Source organism: Perognathus longimembris, chromosome 22 (genome assembly GCF_023159225.1).
Source record: "Perognathus longimembris pacificus isolate PPM17 chromosome 22, ASM2315922v1, whole genome shotgun sequence".
Taxonomy (NCBI): domain Eukaryota; kingdom Metazoa; phylum Chordata; class Mammalia; order Rodentia; family Heteromyidae; genus Perognathus; species Perognathus longimembris.
The window spans coordinates 33,390,333-33,406,287 of NC_063182.1; the positions used below are offsets into that span (position 1 = coordinate 33,390,333).

Consider the following 15,955-nt stretch of genomic DNA (forward strand, 5'->3'; position numbering starts at 1 on the left):
AGCACGGCAGCCTTTCACAGAAGGAAGTGCCGCCCTGCTCAGCAGGCTTCCACGTGGATTCACATAAAGGCACTTTTTTTTTTTTTTCCCCAATCAGGAAACAGCTTCCATGAGTGTTAGTTCACATTAAAAAAGGAAATTCACATTTAGAAAGGACGATTCTGAATGCTAATATTTACACATGCCATGGGGAGCACAGTCACTTTGTAAGGGAGCTGTAAATTTCTTAGAGGTTTGCAAATGTCTTCTCTCCTTTTTTTCCTTAATTTCATCCCTGTGTGATTCTCGCCTCTTGGAGATGACTGCATATTTTTTTTTAACTATGATATCTGGCAACATACCAATAAAGCTGGAATAATTACAGTACAGTCTCAACTAAATCATCACCACAGTTCAAATGTAAAAGCCCGCGCATTCGCCACATTTAGACAATCGTGTGTGAGTCAAGTCCTGACTACTCTGTCATACTGCAAGTGGTGGGGGAGATGGAAACATCTCAAACACACATAGAAAGATGGTCCCTGTCCCTCACAGGGTTGCCTGGCTGCTCAGATCAATGGCTCACATATCATAGAGTATTACATATACTGTCCAACGGCGCAAATATATTTTACACATGGAACTAAATTTGGTCGTGGACTTGTTGAAACTCGGCCTTACCTACTTTATGAGAAGGTTGTTTTGGTTAAGAAGAATAAGATTCAACATGGCAACTAGTTCTTTGTAATCATCTTAAATGCCAGAAATGAATTAGGCGACCACATAAAGGTTTAGATTAAAAATCCTATTTTAGGAGTTAACAGTTGGCAAAGTAACGAAGCTGGGGTTCGAGTTGGACAGTGTGCACATGCACAAAAAGCAGACCTGCCTTGTAGTGTTCACCTTGAAACTTCCCATGGCTAAACGCCATTTGATTATTAATTTAAAACCACTGTTAATACCTCTCCAGTTAGGATGAACGTTAGGGAAGATATGACAGAAACGTGGTTCATTTACATACTATAGAGTATTGAACTAGGGACCATCATGTTAAGTGAAATAAGCCAGAGTTAGAAAAGCAAACACCCCATGCTTTCTCTCACGTGGAGAGTCGAATTCTAACAAACAAACAAAAAAAATGGAAATGAAGTTAAGTGGGAGACTATCAGGTCGGAGGCAAATGGGGGAAAAGGGTCAGAGAAATAAATGATTGACTATCAGGTCGGAAGCAAATGGGGGAAAAGGGTCAGAGAAATAAATGATTGACGTATGTTGTATGGATGTATAGACAGATCACAGTGAAAGTCACTTGTTTAAAATTACAAAGAAAGATTATAAAGGGGGGCGGTGTACAGGATAAGAAAGAGTTACGGAGAGGAGGAAAATGATCAAAGTATATCTTGTGCATGGATGAAGACGAAACAATGAAGCCCTCTCCCAAATCATGTAATTAATATACACTAATAAAAATAAAACAATAAAAAAGCCTTTTTATGAAACTTTCCTTCTAAGTTATTAATCTGTGTGGTAGAAGTGAAATCATAACTTGAATCTCAGAATTCAAATGAAATAAAGGCGACATTGTTTCTTCCTTATCTGGAGACAGGAAGCCTATCATCCAACCATCATTTGATGATATTAGTGAGTCTGAACCACAAGGAACGTCAAGTCATTGAGGACTCTTATGTTGCTTCTCAGCCCCAAATGAAAAGTGTCTACTTACTCACTTCCTGTCCTAGAATACCTCTTTGCGAATAGGGCAAATCACGCTGCCTAGTTCTCTTTCTCAATGAATGGCTTTTCACGGCACTGACCTGGATTCCTCCACCATCACACGCTCTTGTGTTGTGGATATTGACAGTCGGGGAGGCCACAGAGAAAGGACACCTAAGCAGTGCCCTGGGATTCAGTGTGCAAAGCAGCAGCATCACAGTCCACCTCAGAGTTTATCTTTAGCCACTTTCTCCTGCAGCGACTCAGCCCATCCTCATCTGCTAAAGCCAAAATGCACTTCATTTTACTAGGTGGAAAAGGAAGGGTACGGTGCATATTTAAAATGTTCACGCGCGGCCTTTAGCCTACGTTGCTGGTACAGCAGAGAGCCTGTTCCCAAGGAAATACATATGAAGGGATTTTATCAAGCAGCTCCTGAATGAAGTTTCCTCATTTCATAAATACAGGACGAGTACAACGGAAAGGAGACCATGCTGTGAGAAGTTCAGAAGCTGTGAGACACTTTTCCCCTCTTTGTGTAATGCCTTAAAGGATTCAATAATGAAAATATTATTTCTCACCAACTAGACGGTTGATTATTACATTTTAAACGTATTTTAATCTGTCAAGAGGTGATTGTTTTAATATTCCGATTTGAGCAGAACTTCAATGTCACTTCTTTAATTACAAGGCAAACCTGATGTATTACACTGTGAAATTGAAATGTAAAAGAAGGATTTGATTTATGGCCCAAGATTAAGCAAAGTTATCAGCTTAGGGTTCCTCCCCAATTTTCTACTAAATCTAGAGCTAATGTATCTTGGGGGCTGTGTCTTTTAATTTTACTTTTATTGATAGAAAGGGCTAATTTCAGAATAAGATGTCTCTTTCTATCAGAGAAATTTTGCATTTGTCCTGAATGGGCTTAATGGGCCCTGTCACAGGCACGGGATTTGGTTTATAAATGTATTTGTGTGTGATGGGCAGGACAGCAGCCTCCGTTGCAGAACATGCTTCTTCTCGTCTCCTTCTGTTCTTTAGCACAGAATGCACGCCAGCCTTATGTTTCTTCTACCCTAAATCTGAGGATGCTCTTTTTTTTTTTCTTGCAGGGGTTAAAGCATGAAACTCAAATAGCAAAGCAAAGTTGGGGTCTCAGCAGAAAGAATGTTAAGCAAATATTTGTGTTGTTAATGTTAAACTTCTCTCTCATAGGCTAAAACATGCCCATCTTGAAGACATGGAGATAACCGACCATCACTGTGGCCTCTGAGAAAGCGGGAGGATGTAACATAAAGGATCAGGCAGGCCAATCAGAAATGTCAGCATCTCCAACCTATCCTAACTAATATTCCTAGAGAAATGAAGACTGACAAACTTCAGAAGACAAACCACAATAAAAACGCTAAACATCTGCTCTGCGAAGAATTTCAGAGATACAGCCCACTCATTCTTTTTCAGATGAAATGTAGGCTGCTTTTACACAAAAGGAAGTGTAATATATGAAATATTTGCAACTAAGACTTGGATGCTGTCTATGAAAAACCAATGGCGTTCTGACATGTTATAAATTCTGAATGGTGAGAATTTTGCCTTTTTTTTTTTTTTGCCAGTCCTGTGGCTTGAACTCAGGGCCTGGGCACTGTCCCTGAGCCTTTCTGTGCTCAAGACTAGTGCTCTACCACTTGAGCCACAGCGCCACTTCTGGCTTTTTCTGTGTATGTGGTACTGATGAATCGAACGCAGGGCTTCATGCAAGCTAGGCAAGCACTCTGCCACTAAGCCATATTCCCAGCCCTTGAATTTGATAATTGTTGGTAACAGTACTACTAATAATTCTCCTGGCCAGATATTTAAAATTTACCAGTGGCTTAATACACTAACTTATCACTTCTTTTTCTCTGTCTATGTTGTTTATGTGTGTGTACTTTATAAGTGGTTTTAAAAATCCCACAATTTGTCCTAATAGCCCCTATCAAATGGATGGATAAGAATCTCAAAGAGTTTTGCTCACTGCTTTTCTACAACAAGCCAGGACTGTCTGAATGACTTTAAAAAATTGTGTCTCCCCTGAGTAACACCTGTTTCAAATACAAGACACACAAAATGTTCTCTCCTCCTGTGATTTAACTCATTTGGAGTTTGTTTTATTAGCTTGACAGAGAAGTTCCAAGAGAAACAAAGCATTAAATTGGCAGAGCCTAAACAAGACTTTCCTTCAGGAAGGGACTTGGAGCTTTGGTGACAGTCTAATTGCTTCTAAGCCCCCCAAAGAGGCCTGAGGGCACTAAGAAAGAGTATGTCAATGTCAACAGGCCAAGTCAGCAAAAGAATTAACCAGGCAAAGATCTAACAGGGCCAACACATCACAGATCACTTCAAGTAGTTTTCAAAAGGGGATTTGAAACAAAAATAAAGAATTAACATCTGGAGATCAGTATAGTCCTAACAGAGGTCACTCCTACAATACAAAACAGACTTTTCCTCCATTTCTTCTGGCTAGGAGTCTTCCAGAAGGCTTCAATTCACATCAGACCTTACGTTTTCTTGAGTTTAACATCCTGTCAAGCGCGAAAAAGAGCACCTGCTACGCCACACACAGATTTAACAGAAGCCGATGGAGAAAATCCAACAGGTTATCAAAAGCCACTGTCCTAGCAGAAGAGAATGAAAGTATGTTTGGGGAATGCAAAGTCAGTCAAATACATAATCCACATATCAAATTGCTCATGTCATAGTAGCCCTTTTAAGCTCATGGGTACTAAGCAGAAATACAGGCTATTCCTAGTTTCAGTGACCACCACCACCACCACCACACTAACAAAGCAGTCCTAAATCTCTACAAATCAGTCCAAGAAAGGATTTTTAGAAAGGGATGACTTAGTACTTCTTAAGGACTTGATATGCAAACTTTGAAATAACTATTTGTAAGCACTGATGAATTACTGAAATTTTTACTTTCTGTGTTTCAGATTTGGCCCTGACTTTTCTTTTCTTTTTTTTTTCCAAATTATCTTCTAAGAAAGATTTTTATTTATTTACATCCATGAAATTCTATGCGTATAACATAAATATACTTATATGTAATGTGTATAATGAGTCTTTAGAACATTACAACATTACTTGGGAATTCTATTTTGGCAAAATGTGGTGGCATGACCACCACACTGAGCACTGAAATAAAAATTCTAAAAAAGCATGAACAACTGTAGATCACATTAAAATTGCAAAGAACACTGGCCCTGACTTTTCAACACTTGGAATATCCAGTGTCTATTTGGCATAGAATTAATATCTATTACTTTATTGTCAGAACAAATACATATATTTTATGGCTATCTTTTAGTTTTGAACTTTGCTAGACAAGTCAGGCAGGTATTTGGTAATGCCAAGGAAATGAACATAGGAATAATAACATTTCACACAATCTTTTAAGATGTAAGGGAGAAATTGGTGTTTCTAGGCAAGTTGGCATTTGGAAGAATGATTGCATTTTATGTAGTGAACTAGGGTCTTGTGGGCAGTGGAATACAAATCTGGGGCTGGGGAGAAGGCTAATAAGTTGAGAGAGAGAGAGATCTGGAGCAATAAGAAATTAAGTGGTTGTAAATTTAGCTTGGTGGTTATCTGATGGAAATGTATAGTAGAAAACTACAACTGGTCTGTAAGTCTCAGATATAGATATAGATATATACATACATACATATATATATATATATATCTCCCTAAAGATAGTGTTGTCATTTACTCATCTTAGTATCCATAAGTGCACAGTATCTGCACACCATACTAACTGGATAGATTTCCAGGGGAAAGGAAATTGTACCCGTGGGATACTATAAACAAGGCTTAAAAACAGGAAAGCTGTGTATAATGTCCAGCAATCTTCTGTATTCTACAACTCAGTGTAAAATTTTGTGAGAAGTTAAATAATATGATCAACAAAGGTCAAGACCAGGAAACAAAATAATGGCAGGCTGCAAAAAGGAAAATGCTAATCAGTACTGTTGTTCAAGCAATGCTAGAAAATTATGCCTCAACGAGTAGACAACTTAAGCACCTAAGGCAGAATGAAAGTTTCTCTCTTGTCATTAAGTCCTCTATTCAATTACCATTTATCGGGGTAATTAAACACTGGAAAGTGATGCCAGGCTAATTGTTAGATTATGATAATTACATGTCTTTGCTATGCTACAGCTGATCAAAATAAGATGTGGTCCTGTGCACTTAGCTAAAGCTGCTCTGTAATCGTCAGACTTTCGCAGAGCAGTAGGCCATTTATTACTAATTCATTACAAATCAGGCGGAGAAGCTTATTATTTGTAATGCTTCTCTTCTTTTACCCCACACACAGTCTCCTGGAACAAGACTCCCAAAAGGTTAAGCACAAACTGCTGCTTCTCATTGGCCCATTTCCATCCCAATTACACAGCTGAGCAACATTAGGTGCCTCTATTTGAGAGGGTTCATCAGACTGCTTCACAAAACCCTACAACTGCCTATCACATTGGCAGGAAGAGCCAAGACTCCCTTTCAGCCTCTGCCAGCCACTGTTCTGCTCTGAGTTGTGTCCCAGCAACCAGAAATTGGCAATGGAGAGGGTCTTTGGGTTTGGAGGCTCCCTCCTGCTCAGGTCAAGCCTAGACCAGACTAGGATATGCCCAGGGATTTGCTCCCATCAGCAGGTATTGTGGGAAATACAAAAACTGGATGCTGCCTACTAAGCATCCAGTCTCTGCTCCACAAACCAGGGTCAGGGGAAGAAACACAATTTCTCAAGAACCAGCCCATCTCTTCAAAGCTACCAATAGTGACTACTCAAGACTTTGTAGAGAAAGACCAGAATTAAACCATTGTCTTCGAGCTCTACCAACCCAGAGACCCTGGCACATATTGGAGGCTTAGAAATGTCTATTCTAGGTCACTGTTAGAAAGTGGAAAGGTAAACAAGTATTTGCTATTATTCTCTTTTGAAAAATGTGTTTTATTGTAAGGTGATGTACAGAGGGGTTACAGTTACATAAGTAAGGTGATGAGTACATTTCTTAGCTTATTCCTGGGGCTTACAAAGCTTTCCTCCCCAGTGACCATTCTCACCATTAAGTGTTCAAGGTAAAGGATACACAGGGCATCAGATTAAAAGGCTATCTACTGAAGACCGAACTCCTACGTGACTATATCTGAAGACTCTTTTGAAGACAATTAGGGTTAAAAGAAGGCATAAGGATGGAGCCCCAATCTCACAGGACTGGTGTGATTATCAGGTAAGACACCAGAGAGCTCCCTCTCTGTTAGCCATATGAAGACCCAGTGAGAAGCTAGCTTCCTTCAAGCTAAAAGGCGAGCCCTCCACCAGAGAGCAACTCCTGCTGCACCTTGATCTGGGCCTCCTAGATTCTAGAACTGAAAGAAATGTAATTTCTGTTGTTTAAGCTGCTAAATCTATGGTCGTTTACTACGGTAGCCTGAGCAGATTATTATCGGCAGGTTAAAATTAAATTAATAGGCTGGAAACTGTAATCCTTGCTACTCAGGAGGCGGAGATCTGAGGTTTGAAGCTAGTCTGGGCAGGAAAGTCTATGAGGTTCTTATCTTGAGGTAATCACAAAAAGTCAGAAGTGGCGCTGTGGCTCAAGTGACAAGAGCACTAGCCTTGAGCAAAAAAGCTCAGGGACTGGGCCCCCGTGAAGTTCAAGTCTCAGATCTGGGGTGCACACACACACACACACACACACACACACACATACACACACGCGTACACACACACACACACACACACACACACTAATGGTACAGTGGAAGGTGGGGATACTTTTGAATAATGTTACCACCAGTGACTTTATAAAATCTCCAGACTACAAAAAGAAAGCATTTGGCAATAAAAAAAAAGAAAGAAAAGTCGGTCAAACATAGAATGAAGTAAAAATGGCCCCAGAGGAAGGGAACGAGGGGAAGTCAGTAAAGCTAAGCCCCTCCTGGCCCCCGCACAGGCGGTGCCGATGGGAGATACTCACTATCCATTTCTGTTCTGAGCAAAACGGCTGGTCTGCGGGGGGAAGACACAGCATTTTCCTAAGGAGGGGTAGTTTCACCTCGGAAATTGGCTCATGCCCCTACAAAAACGACCGTATTATCACCCAGAAACTGTGTGATCTCATGGTTTCAGCAAGGCTTTCACCTAGCAATAGAATGAAAGGTGTTACAGAACAGTCACATCCTCCATGTTACCCTTTCCTGACCCTGGAAATTAAAACAGAATATGCCAACACCCTTCAAAAATATCACAGTAAGTGCATTCTGGGAACAAATCGGATGACCATGTACCTTTGCTAATACCACAACATGCCATTTTCTGTACACCTTTACCGGTGGCCTGTGGCTCAAGACTGGGGAATTTCAGCTGAGCACTGCAGTTCATGCCATAAAAATGGTTTTGCACTACTTAGTATTATCATTTCCTCCCCACACGCATTAAAAGGATATTCATTCATACAGCTGGATCCTCTATTTACTTTTACAGCCTGGACCACAGAAAGATATATGCAAGAATAATGCAATCATAAAAAATAAACTAATTGCTGTATCCCAAGGAAACATAAGGGGGAGAGGGAAATAAACAATTCACCATTTATTTCATAGAAATAAATCTAAGTACTTTAGGGGATTCTCAAGTACTGTAATAAGTCTACCTACTTAAATGCCTGTCTATCTCAATAACAGAGGATAGCTGTTGTTTCCTTCTGCTTCTGCTTTAATAAACTCTATTCAACCTATGTACCTTGGAAAAGAGCTACAGAGGTTCAAAGCAAATGCACACAACCTTTCTTGAACTCTCAAGAAGTTTTGGGTTTGTTACATTGTCTGCAAGAGCCACTTCTGTGAACTGTGGGATGGTTAATACCAAGACACAAAGATGATGAAATAAGAGAGTGATAATGGGCCCTCCATGCTGGGGGACAGGTCATCACTGTGAGCTTTGAGAAGACAGGGTCACCACTGGCTTTTTCCAACACTCACAAGTACAAGCCTAGCCCCGAAAGTTTCATGATGTACACATTAACATTTTATTGCTGTTCAAACCGTCCTTTCTATTCAGACAGATAAAAACAGAACCTGAGCTGTTGCTAGTCAAAAACCCAGTACTGATGAGCTCAGCCAAAACAACAACAACAAAAAAAAAAGAGTTTACAAAACCTACGGGGAGATATTAAATCAGCTTGCAACCTTAAGTGTCCAATGTGAATAAAAATATGACTTTATCTCTCATCACTCCACTGAGTTGTAGAAAAAGGCAACTCTACTTGCTAATGTTTTAATTCAACCTCTAGCTATCTACTCTGTGCATGCCAAATATTTACTAAAATCATAATCCATTTTGTTATCCATTTCAGAAATATAGAACAGACCTTTCAACTGTAACCCCGAGAAGGAAGGTGTAGGCGAAGAATGAACCTTTTACTTCAACCTATGACTGTATTAGCCACCTTTCTCTCTTCATTCATTTGCTCCCCTTCTCCTTAGCCTCCCCCACTTCCCAACAACAATTACTTCGGCTTCCTGGTCTTCATTCTGTTAAAGAAAGGGTTAGCTGTTCAAAGGGATTACACCACTGGAATGTACTTTACACACTCTCGAATTTTCTGACTCAGAACATCCTGTAACCAAGAAAAGACACAGGACGGGCAAGACCCAAGAACCACCCAAGGGTTAATGAATCTGGTCATTAACCGAAAGAGAGGGAAGTCATGCTCACTAAAAGTGCTCGTTACTGTAGTTTTATAAACATGACTAAGGAAAGGAACACGTGACATGTACTTTCTTGCCAGATGGGCAATCTGCAACGCTAAAAAGCGGTGTCCATTGTTGGGCCGTCAAGCCTGCCCTGAGAGCCCAGGCTAGAGGAGGGGGAAATGGTGTCCTACCCACAGAAAGATCATTTCTTGTGAAAGCACGAGAACTGGGATAAAGCGGTTTCCTACTCGGAGTGGGGCCTCTGAAGCTTTCGATACATCTCATCTTAGGGTTTTGTATTCTAACGTGTTACTAAGTATTCTAACACACTAGTAGAAATAAACAGAAAATTAAGAGGTGTGGGAAGCACTTTGTGGCTTTGTTTTGGTTCAGTGTGCATATGAATTTCTGGCATAAAAGCTAGGGAAAATACTTACATATGCATGCAACCTAATGGTATAACATTAAATTTAGTTTAGTGTTTATTTGTTTTAAATCAGGATAGTGGCTAAAGATGCCAGAACAGTTAAAAATTCATATCACATAGTAGAGAACTGTTGTTTGTAATGGCGAGAAAGACTTTACAAGGTAACTCAAAATTAGATACAGCGCTCCTGTTTATTTCTTTAAGTGGCAAATCGTATGTAACACAGCATCTTCAAGCATTAGCTGAATTAAAACAGAATTTTCAGCATTATATTTATAACTGAGTAAGTAGTAATGAATGTTATCAAGTTCCCGGACTCTTTTACATACAACTTTTCGACATTCAGTTTTGACTCAACAGTAGTCACAATCAAGCTACGGAAGCAGGAAAATTCTAACTCCATCTTTAAAATACCAAGTTATTTGCCTGTATATTCTGGGATGCTAGTCATACTGCTCTCAATCCGCAGTAACTTACAAATGCATGCAACATACACAGCATATGCTTGTAATGAAATGATCAGCGACCTGCTACTCAGTACAAATTACATTTAAGAACCCCGCGTCTGCATCAAAACTACAGTGACGCACAAGAAGAAACTCAAGGCATCATTTCATCCAGCTGTTTGCTTTCAGCGCTGTTAAACATCTAGTCTCTTTTGTGAAAAATCACCAGAATTACAGTTATCCTGTAGCTCTTCCCAGGACTTACAAATATTCAGGATTCAATTCATAAAGAAATCCTTTTCAAAGGCCTCTGTGTTTTCTGGGCTTCAGTCTTGCCCTATCAAATGATCTTATGGAAAAGTAGAGGAAATCTGGCTCATGGTTTCCTAGGAAAGTTAAGTTGATTCTGTTATAGACTATCTACTGCATTAGCAATTTCAAACTGAATTACAGTTTCCCTGAATCATATTGCTATTGTTCAATAGCATTTTCTTTGCCCTAATGAAACAAAGGTATATAAGAGGACCATCCAGTACTGATTACAGTTAATCATAATGGAAAAGAGCTAAGACAAGACCTATTTTTAAAATATGTGAAGCAAAAGAAATATGCTGACGCTTTCCAAACATGCTTTTCTTAACTCTGTTTTGAATTTCTGGATTGGGATCAAGCAGTGATAAGCCAATTCATTTTCTTCCAATAAGGAAGATGGTATTTTCCCTAAGGTAGAATTTCTAGGAGATTTCCCTAAGATCAAAAGTCTCCCAGGAACAACAACAACAACAAATAAAGCCAACAAACAAACCAAGCCAAAACAAAACAAAAACTGAATTTCACAGATATCTTTAAAAGTGTCTACTTCAAACCTGAGCATTTCCATATCCAGACTTTCCCTGGAATACAGGATTGTCCCTATCTGTAGGTGAGCTCTTTGGAGAAGTGCCATTGTGAAATCATTAGCACCCTGCTCGTTGCCCTCTACTAAATCAACCGGCAACATAAATGATCAGGTGGCTATGGCCGGCTGGAGACGGCCCAAGTGAGATGGCACATCCATGGCTGACATTTCTGCTGTTTAGCAGAGGCAATGAAGATGATTTGGCAGCCCCTACACACTCCAATCCTTTTCCATACATAGAAACAGCAAATGAAGAGGAAGAACTACGCAACAGTGATAAGAGAACCTTCTTGGATGTCACCACTCATGGTAGGGCCCCAGACATAATATTAAATGCTCAAGATCTATAGATAGTGCCTTCAACTTGCACTTTTATGCTGGAGCCATCATACCCCTAACGAAGAGAGGATAATTGGAAAAGTGAGGGAAAAGAGTGCATGATTACTCATGCCCTACGCATTTCTGGTCTTGAACTGGTGACAGTTAATGAAACTACTATCCAATGGCATAGGAGCCAATGACCTGTGACTGCTCTGTTTCTAGAAACATTCTCCTTTGAAAATCCCTCTCTGGTATCTCCTCAATGAGCACGATATAAACGTAGAGTAGGCTGGAAATGCTGAATGTCACCGCCAGAGGCTAGATCGTTACTCCAAGACAACCCCTGGTCACAGAACAAACCCTCTGGAGGTTGTTGTGAGTATTGGTATTTAGAAGGAACACTGACAAGAGCATCATCCAGACACAGCAGGCTGAGCTCTACACACTCTGTCATAAAGACCTGAAGCCAGCAATGCCACGCACTCTCCTCGGTGCTCAATTTGCTTACATTTTCTCATGTTTGCACAGCTGGAAAAAAAAAAGCTAAAAATAAATCAGGGTGCTATCTGTTGGACCTTTTTCAATACTGTGTATGACTTGAAAGATGAACGAGAGCACACATTTATCTTTCCTTATTAGAGTGCTAATTTATGCAAGTTCGTTTGCCTTTTGTGTCTATTGATTGGACTCTTGTTGTCTCATCCTTGGTACTCCATTAGGATCCTTGCTGACTTAACAATTACACAAAGCCAGACAAAATCTGTACAGATTTTTATATACTCTTGCATCTCCAACCTATTTAGAGGTTTGTATAAGCAAGACACTGTAAGTAGAAATTATGGATGGCATGAAGAAATATTTTACTTCATCACACCAGAAAGAAAATCTCCAAGAAGATGAGAATACTTAATGGCCGAACTTCTCTTTTCAACTTTAAATAGTTCTGTGGGAACACTTGAAATGAACCCTGTGCTTCAGGCACAGGGAAATTAAAACAATTTGAGATTGCAGATTGTAAAGCTCGTATGCATAGCTGCTATATGCAGGAGAGGAATGGCCCTCCACTTCTACATGCATTTGTATAAAAAAGTCAAACTTAAAAGATAAATTTCCTTTACTATGAGAACTGGCACGAGAGCTTAACCTCAGAGCAGTTTTCAGACTTGCATTGCTTTTTTTTTTTCTTGTTGGTCACGGGGCTTGAAGTTCCCAGAGCTCCTTTTTGCTCATGGATCTACCATTTTGAGCCACAGCACCACTTCCTTGCATTGCTATTTATTTGCTCCCCTTCAAATAATTTCTGATTAACTGCCTCATTTGAAGATACGTATGTATGTCTATATGTGCATACATATGCATAGGCACACATATATGCTTTTCCAGTATGAATACACTTCAATACACTTCAATATGTACATATCTACATACACACATAGTTTTCTAGTATTAACTAGCCTAAATGCTTATGCTTATTGGTTAAAGAAGACAAATCTAATTTTTGTCTTAGAAATAATGAAAAAATACCTTATTGGAACACAAAGTGATCAAAACTTATCAGTCATAATACAAAGGAGCGCAAAAGCTGATATCTTGCCATCTAAAATTTTAAACCTCAAAAGACCATTCTAATCCACTTAAAAAAAATAAATTACAGCACGTGCCTGTGCTGTTAAAGAGTTAACAGTACTTTCTCGTTTTCACCTTACTAGTTTATGTCACAAGGAAAGAAGGGAAAGAGTTTAGGAGAAACCTGTTCCCTTGCTCTTGGTAAATCCTGAAGCAGAGATTCCGGGATGGAGAAATCACAAGCTGCTGCTGAGCCAGGGAGAAGGAAGCCTTCGAAGCTTGTTGAGCAGTTGAGAACTGCTCCTGTAGGGATGTCAGACACAGGCAGAGGGACGCGTGGCAGGTGTGGAGGTCCGTCACCTAGACCTCTCTGAGGACAGGTGCAAATAGCACAACATGTCCAGAAGCATTAATAGGCATCCTCTGAACCGCTCGGGAGGTGTCAATAATAAAAATGGAAATCAGGGTGGAAATAAAATTTCAACTTTAATCCTCGTGGCACCCGGCTTTCTCAGCACATATGGTATGTAAAGTTTGATCATGTCTAGAGGTTATCGAGAAAATCAGAGTTGGGAAAAATATTTCACAGTTGTAGACATCTCTGTGATGACAGACAAAGCAACTATCGTTTTGGCTATGGAATGCAGCACAGCAAAAGAGATTGAAAAAAGAGATATATAGACATCTGCTCAGTTTCAAATCTGAGCTCTATTATTAATTGTGTAACCTGCACGTTACCTCTCCGGGCCTTGTCTTCCTCCTCTGTGATATTGAAATAACAATAGTGCCTAAATCCCAGGACATATGTTAGAGTTAAATGAATATGTTACAGGAGCAGATGAGAATTAAAACTGAAGTGCTTACTACAGGGCCTGACCAATACTAAGTCTTCAATAAATATACTAACTCTTCGATAAATATTAATACAAGGTGACAAGAGGCACGCACTGTTTATTAACTAAAGAAAGTATTTTTGAAAACTAATAACAAATAGCACTTAATTCTTTGAAAAGCATCTTGAGCTGAACACTGTGGCATTCACCTGTGATCCTAGGGTTTGGAGGCTAAGACAGGAGGATTGTGAGTTCAAGGCTAGCCTGAGCTATCTTGAAATGTATCCCAAATAAATAAAGCGCAATTATTACAGATTTTTTTTATGAAATAAGGAAAATAAAGGCACGTTTCTTTTCTAAAATAAGAATGTTTAATACTAAGTAACTCAATCGAGCCCCAAACTTGCTATGTATCCTAGCCTGGTCTCAAATTAATAACTTTCCTCTCTTAGCCTCTCAAGTTCTGGGATATCTGTGATCTCATCATGCCTGGCTGGAAAAGTGACTTTGTTTTTCATTTCTTTATTGTCAGAGGGATGTACAGAGGGGTCGCAGTGAGTACATTTCTGATCCAACTTGTTACCTCCTCCCTCATTTCCCCCCCTTCCCCCCTCTCCATTCAGTTGTACAGTTGGCTTACACCATATAGTTCTGTAATTATTGCTGTTGCCTTGGTTTGTCTTTTTATCCTTTGTCTCTTGATTTTGATATTGCCTTTCTCTTCTTTAGTTCCAATACACGTATATACACTATGCAGGGTACCAAAATGGAAAAGTGACTTTCAAGCAACTTTTTTGGAGTGATGGAGAAAGTGATTAGTACTCTTTTGAGGGATTTCCTATATATACTCAAAGACAACTCAGTTCCCTTTGGGAAACATAATACACACACACACACACACACACACACACACACACACACACACACACGAAAGATAGTCCAGTACCTCTGTGGCATGATTTCTGACATGAAGACCACCTCTCAACAAAAAATACCTCTCCAAAGCTAACATCAGTCCTTAAATATGTGTGAAATGCTATCCAGCTTGGGAAGGAAACCGTATTTGCCAGCTAATGCATTAACTTATTTTCATTTCTCTGACCCATTAATATCTGTCACCTCGCAGAGTTATAAGTCCTGAGAGACTACTAAACATGAGAGTTGGATGAGAGAATGGGTCTTTGAGAAGGAGAAACTGTACTGAATAACAGAAGTGCAAGGTGGGACAAGAAAGGAGGTCCACTCTTCTGAGGTGGAATACACACCTTTGTGTTGCATTAGAATAAAAACATTTCTCCACATGAAGGCCTGCTTCATGTTTAAAAGTCTACTCCATTAGAACAATACATTTGGGCCATTCTACCCTTTCCTAGTTTGATTGACTTTTCACATATTTCCTTCCTCTCTCTGCTCATGAATTCATTCCTTCATCCATGACAAGTGTACTCAGCACTCCTGTGGCTTAGGCATTGTGCTAGAAGTTGGAGACATCAAAATAAACCAAGGCATACCCCTGCTCTAGAGCAACTAATAATCCGGACTGGAGGTGGTCATGCAAATAAATCACCACAATAATAACTGGTAAGTGTGATTAGGAAAATTCTCATCAAATGCTGTGGAAAACAGAAAACAGCATCAGGCTATTAAAGAGTTCCAGAAGTCTTCAGAGAAGCCAGGAATCGTACCAAGAATGGAATCATGTCAAGTGAGTGGGGCAAGCTGACACGCATGTACCCACAGACACCGGAAACAAGGAATTGGTTCACAGTGCACACGAGGCTACCAAGGAAGGTTAAAACTACATCTGGAAAAAGGAGCTTGACAGGCAAGGAAGACCCAGGGAAGATTTTTTAAGGAGGTGTTAAATGCTATTGGATTTGTATGTTAAAGGAATCACATTTTTTAGCCCTGGGAAAGACCGGCAGGGTGGGGAGAAAGCCCGGAACAGGGAGATCATTAAGGAGTCTATCTGCAATAGACCAGCCAAACAAACACACAGCCTCTCAGGCTACCACCACGGAGTCCTGACTCCAAAGAACCT

At 39.9% G+C, this 15,955-nt stretch overlaps 1 protein-coding gene across 2 annotated transcripts in view; it reads right to left on the reverse strand.

Annotated features, from left to right (window-relative positions):
• Positions 1-15,955, reverse strand: part of Efna5 (ephrin A5) — a 273,718-nt gene that overhangs the window by 47,448 nt on the left and 210,315 nt on the right. The gene's annotated exons all lie outside the window — the stretch shown is intronic.